At 42.9% G+C, this 6263-nt stretch overlaps 1 long non-coding RNA gene across 1 annotated transcript; it reads left to right on the top strand.

The window, feature by feature from the left end:
* The first annotated feature begins 252 nt into the window (after positions 1–252).
* On the top strand, positions 253–740 carry Gm31143. Its single transcript, XR_385640.2, has 2 exons — positions 253–286; positions 440–740. It is a non-coding gene; the product is annotated as a predicted gene, 31143 (long non-coding RNA).
* The last annotated feature ends 5523 nt before the right edge of the window (positions 741–6263 follow it).

Genomic DNA, 6263 nt, shown 5'->3' with positions numbered 1-6263 from the left:
TACAGGTTGAGCGTGGTTACGTCTATACAGGACAGTACTGGTGTGTGCTAATAATTCACGGGGAGAACGCTAGTTACACGCAGGACAGAAGGCAGGGAGCTGTCCAGGGCTGTCACCGCTCCCACAGTCCCACGTGCCAAAGGAAACCGCAGCCACAGAAGCCAGTTCTGCTGTTTTTTCTCTGGTGAATTCTGAGAGGAAAAAAAATGCAGGAGGTGGGGGGGAACGAAGGAAGAAAGAAAAGAGACAGAGAGAAGGGGGTGGTGTAAACAACAACAAAGCACACGTAAGTGCCTCTTAAATGTGAAAGATTTCTGTTTAATTTTGCGTAAGTGTTCCGTGCTATCAGTTGCTGCTTGAATTAAATGAAAAGCAATTTCGGTGGTAAACTGAGCCCTTAAATGTAAGAAATAATTTCCTTCTCTTCCCCCCTTCTCAGCTCCAATCCTAAATTACAGCAGCCTGGGCGCGGAGGTGGAGCGGGTGTCGGTTTCCACCGAGCCACCTCCTCAGCAGCCCTGGCGAGCACCCTTAATAATAGCTCAAGGGCAGAGTGCAGAGGAGTCCAGGACCGCCCGGGAGCCTGCTCCTCCATTCTTAAAATCCAGCCGGAAGGAGCATCGACGCTGTACCAACCTTCTATTTAAAAGAGTGAATTGGAGCTTACACTATTTCTTTGTTGGCGTTTTTTTTTTTTCAACTTTAAAAAAAATGCTTTAAAATAAATTCCTTTGGCAGTCTATTCTTTCTTTTGCTGCTTTTCTTTTCTACCAAAGAGAGGAAGAAGAGAAAGGAAAGGGAAAAAAAATCCTAGCAACTTACGTTACACATGGAAAATAAGAAAGACCCCTGACTAAGTTAAGTTTATCAATGATCCTCAAATCTCCATCTACACAGTAGTGTCAGCAACGCCTATAACCAGATGAGTTTGAAAAAAACAATATTTTTAAGACAAAAAGGATTAGGCTGTCTTGTAATTCCAGTTGTTTCCTGTCAGGCTAATGGAGGTAACCATGAGGAGTGAAATTTAATATAAAGATAATATATATAATGCATATATACTTGTATTAGAAAACAGTTATCAATCACAAAGTCAGGAGCTACTGCTTATATAAAGTCAGTATTCTATGGAATTGTTGGGGGAGAAAGTGCCCATCAACAGACATTCTCTGCAAATCGCCTTTGTGTGTGTGTGTGTGTGTGTGTGTGTGTGTGTGTGTGTGTGTGTGTGTCTGTGTCTGTGTGTGTGTGTCTGTGTGTCTGTGTGTGTGTCTGTGTGAATGCTCACATCTGTGTGTGCAGGGACACAGGCAAGAAGATCAAGGACTACGTCAGGTGTCTCCCTTGATTGTCCCCCACCTTACATATTGAGACAAAATTGCTCACTGAAACCAGAAATGACATCTTCCGCTACTCAAAGCCAGCTTGCTCAGGGAAACCCCTCCTAAATCCCACAAGTGGGCCGCTATGCCTTAAGAGCCAGGACTCAGGGTGCCAGGCACTTGAACTCAGCTCCTCAGGCTTGCACGGCAGGTGTTCTACCCACTGAGCCGTCCCCCAGCTGGCTCAAAAAGTATCTCTCACGTGTCAAATGTGCTATGAAAAATGCATAGAGGATGCTATCGAAAGCAGTGGAGAGTGTAATCAGCTCTGTCTGAGAGTTGGAGGGGGAGACAGAGAATGGGGGTACAGAATGCTCTGCAACGGAATCATACTGTAATCTCTCAAAGAACTTAGTTCCACCAGGCAAGGACAACAATCATTGGTGGATAACAAGGTTGCGCCTATTGATTGGAAGTGGCCTTTGTCCTAGCGTCTCCTCACACCCTTTCTCTTATTTACTTGTCTGAACCTATACTTCGGAGCCCATCACCGCTCTGCATTTTGGCTTGACATAGTCTAAGGCCCCATTTCCCATGACTGGGTGGTAAGGATGGTCTTCCAGGGAGAGCTCCCTCCAGTTTACTCAACCCAAGCAGCAGTTCTGATTCACGTGTTCCCAAAGAGAACTCAGGGCATGGTGGCGCACGCCTTTAATCCCAGCACTCGGGAGGCAGAGGCAGGCAGATTTCTGAGTTCGAGGCCAGCCTGGTCTACAAAGTGAGTTTCAGGACAGCCAGGGCTACACAGAGAAACCCTGTCTCGAAAAACAAAACAACAATAACAGAAGGAACACTGAGCAGTTAAGAGTCTAATGTGAACAAGCATGGAGAACAAACAGGAGCACAGTCTTTGTGTGTGGAATGTGTGTGTGGGGTGGGGGGGGGGGGACAAGGACACGTGCCACAGCATATGTGTGCGGTGCACACGACAACCTTCAGTACTAGCTCTGCCTTCCACCTTGTTGGAAACAGCATCTCTTGTTTGTTACAGAATGTGCCAGGCCAGCTGGCCTGCAGGCTTTTAGGGGTTCTCCTGTTTCTGCCTCTAACAGGAGATCTGGGGTCTTTAGAACTCTGTTACTCTGTCTGGCTCTATAGGGATTTGAACTCAGATCCTCGTACTTTGTATCAAGTACTTTATCCACGGAATCTTCTCCCCAGGCCCCAAGAACACACTGTTTAGAAAAAGAGTGGGCCAAGCCAAGTAGCAATGCCTGTCCTTAGCAGGCAAGAGCTTATCTGTTTCTATGCTATCTTGTATCTTTCTCTCACACTTTTAAGGAAGGCACGCTTTCCTCAGAAGTCACTCAATCCAGCATTTACCCTGTTATGGGTGGATGCATGAGATGTAAAAATGTGTATAGGAGTTTAAGTATTCCACGTGTCTGTGTCTCATTCTCTGAGACTATGAGAGGAAGACAAAAACTGATTTCTATAGAGAAAAATTCTGTTAGTGTGGAGTCAAGAAGATACTTTAAACTGCTTAAAAGTACAATAAAAATAAAACCTGGTGGGAAACAGTTGCTAAAGGAAAGAATAACCCACTGCCTCTCTGCTCTGTCCCCCCATCACTCTCTGGGCCATCAGTGATCTTTGTTTTGGTAGCTTCACCTGCTCACCCAGGTGTCACAGTGACCTAAAAGGCACTGCCCTGTTAGGACTCTCTTCGCCCTCACCTCCCAGTGGCATGCTGAGCTCTCCAGAGGCTGTGTTGTCCTAAAAGGATCCTAGCAGAACAAAGTGCAGGTCCCACGCTTTCCAAAACCTCTTGGCAAAAGCTGTACTTTGTCTTTTTTGTCTTTTTTTTTAAAGTCAGCTCTGTATGAAACACAAACATGATCTTGGGCAAACTTAAAAGCATGGAACAGTCTTTTGAGATGTTTCTAACTGGGGACACAAATAAAGACAACACCCTTTAAAGAGCAGTTCATTGAATCAGCAGTAAGGTGGGGACTGCACCTGTGGCAGAGTTCTAGCAGAGAGGACCATTTTGCGGCGCCAGGCTTTGGCTTCTTCTGTAGTGAAAGCAGCATCTCTCTGCCCTGTCAATGAAAGCTCACTCCATAAATATGTACATTAATTCGAACTCTTTGTGGCAGGATCTTTATTTTCATGAGAAAACTGGATTTCTTGAGCCTACATCAGTTTGCATTGAAGAACCCCCTTCACTCTGGGGTGAACTTCGCTGGTAATGGAAGCTGGAGCCTCCATTGTGACATCTCAGGGATGGCCTGTAATTCCCACACGTCAATAAACTCACTCCTCCCCTTGGTTTCTTTCAGTCACTGTGTTAGTCAAAGGAAACTTAAAGAATGTGTGTTAAATATACAGAGGTAAACTATATTAACATCCTTAGCAGGGTATTCTGTTAATTAGAGAGCCAAATGGTTGCCAGTCTCTAGACTTCTCTGGTCCTCCCCAGCAATGTCATACAGGTGCATAAACCCTGCAGTGTCTCTTCCCTTCAGAAGGGAGTCAGTGTCTGTCCCTTAGCCCTCATTCATTACTGTCTCATTTAAAGCAAGAGTGTGCTCAGTGTGGTGTAAACAGGAAGTGTATCCATGCTTTACATAACGGACTTTTCATTGTTGAAAAGAATAGGGATGGAGGACACACGCTGATTTTAAGGTATACAGTAGAGTTACAGTAAATAAGGCACTATGATATTAAAGTCAAAATAAATACACAAGTCAATTGACATACTGGAGAGTTCATAAACAGACCCAAGTGAAACCATGGGTAATGTACTGAAGTGTAGTGTCATTAAGTTATGCCACAACAATGAGCCTAGAGGCGAAAATTCAAAACGAACCTCCAAAGTAGCAGGAACCTTTCATTTTCTAGGTTGGATTAAATGGGGAGACTAACTCAGATCTTAGCTAAACGCAAGGCAAAACTATAGAAGAAAACACAAGAGTAAATGTTTGCCACCTTACATAAGGCAAACATACTTGAAATACAAAACTAAAAGAAAAAATGGACTTTTTAAAAATATTGATAAGTTAAACTTTATCAGATTAAGAGGTCCTGCTATTTGGAAGACATTGAAGGTTAAAAGAGGCAGAGAAGAGGCAAGCTGGGGAGAGTTTGATCAAGGAATACAAACCAGTCAAATAGGAAATGAGTTCAAAAGATCTAGTAATATTTGACAGTATATTAAATTCTTTTATTTTTAGAAGCTGCTTTGCTAATTCTCTATCTATCTATCTATCTATCTATCTATCTATCTATCTATCTATCTATCTACCTACCTACCTATCACCTCGTGTGTGTGTGTGTGTGTGTGTGTGTGTGTGTGTGTATACATCTACATGTGCAAGCATGTAACCTGGTATGCATGTTGAGGACAAAGAACAGTCAAGTGTCTTTCCCTATCATTCTCTGTTTATTCTTGAGTCTCTCCATGAAGCCAGAGCTAGACATTTTTGGTTAATGGCAGTCAGCAGTCCCCAATGATACTCCTGTCTCTGCCACCACAGCCTAGATTTGCAGGTGTCCAAGACAGGTACTGGGATCCAAACCTAGTTCCTGTGGTTATGAAGTAAACATTTCTAACCACTGAGACATCTGTCCAGCCCCAAGATAATATATTCCTGAAAACTGTTAAAGAAGTAGATTCTTCATGCCTTTAACTTCAAAGATAATACAGATGTGAGATGCCGCGTATGTTAAATTAGCTTGATTTAATCATTCCACATTGAACACATACTTCAAAACAAAATACCATACACGATAAATACATTTTTATTATTGTTTCTAATTCAAATTATAAGTGAATAAGACAAGTTGCAGATGTAAAGGAAGTACTTGCAAATTTAAGATCTGATACAACTTACATTCACATTTTTTTTTTAAATTCTCAAAATTCAATAATAAGAAAACAACAACCCTAATTCAAAACATAGGCAAAACATCTGCTATGGTTTGAATCTGAGATGTTGCCCACAGGCTCACGGTTACTGCTTATTCCCCAGCTGGTGGGGTCATCTGCAGACGCTAAGGAGGCTTTGGGAGATGGGGCTAACACAGCCGTACTTCTGGTTGACTGCCTCAATTTTCTGATTCCTCAGATGTGAGGCCCTTCCACTGTACACTTCCACCACCACACTCCCATCATGCCTTTCCCGCCACAGTGGACCAAAATGTATGAAACGGTGAGCCAAAATAAAGTTTTCCTCCATTGAAATTGTTTTCCTGACAGTTATTTTCATCAAACTAGTTTGCGTATGTGTGTGTATGGGGGGGGGGTGTGGACCTGGCTATAATAATGAAACAGGAATTTGATTGAAAATATAAGGATGGCAAATCGATGCACCACAATAGTCAGCATCAATAGTTATTTGGAAAAGCAAAAGGAAGCATGAACCACATTGAGGAGTCACTGCTCACCTACATAGAAGACAAAATCAAGGAGGAGAAATGGACACCACCACGCTCTGGTGAGCCTGTCCAACCCCAGGGACTCCCATCACCTAGGATGGTCACTTTGGGAAAGAGTCCAGTCACTCCTTAGAAAGATAAACATATGCTTGTTATACTGCCCGGCAGACACGGTCCTGAGTATTACCCTAGTGAAATAAACTTTATTCTCATCCAAAATCATGTTCACAGCTGTTTATAGCAGCCTAGTTCATAATCACCCCAAACTGGAAGCGACCCAAATGTTCTTCAGTAGAGTAGTGGATAAACAGATATGTCCATATAATAGAATTCTGCATAGTAACAAGGAATAAAATCATTAGAAATACACACAACATAAGCAAACTTTGGACACCGTGGAGTACATGAAAATAGGCATTTGCAAAAGTCTGCCTAGATGACAGTCTTTAAAAGTCAATGCTGCAGAGATAGAGAGGTCAGGACTTTCCAAAAAGTAGGCGT

This window comes from Mus musculus, chromosome 17 (genome assembly GCF_000001635.26).
Source record: "Mus musculus strain C57BL/6J chromosome 17, GRCm38.p6 C57BL/6J".
Lineage (NCBI taxonomy): Eukaryota > Metazoa > Chordata > Mammalia > Rodentia > Muridae > Mus > Mus musculus.
The sequence above is the reverse complement of the archived record's forward strand: the minus strand, read 5'-3'. Positions and strand labels throughout refer to the sequence as shown.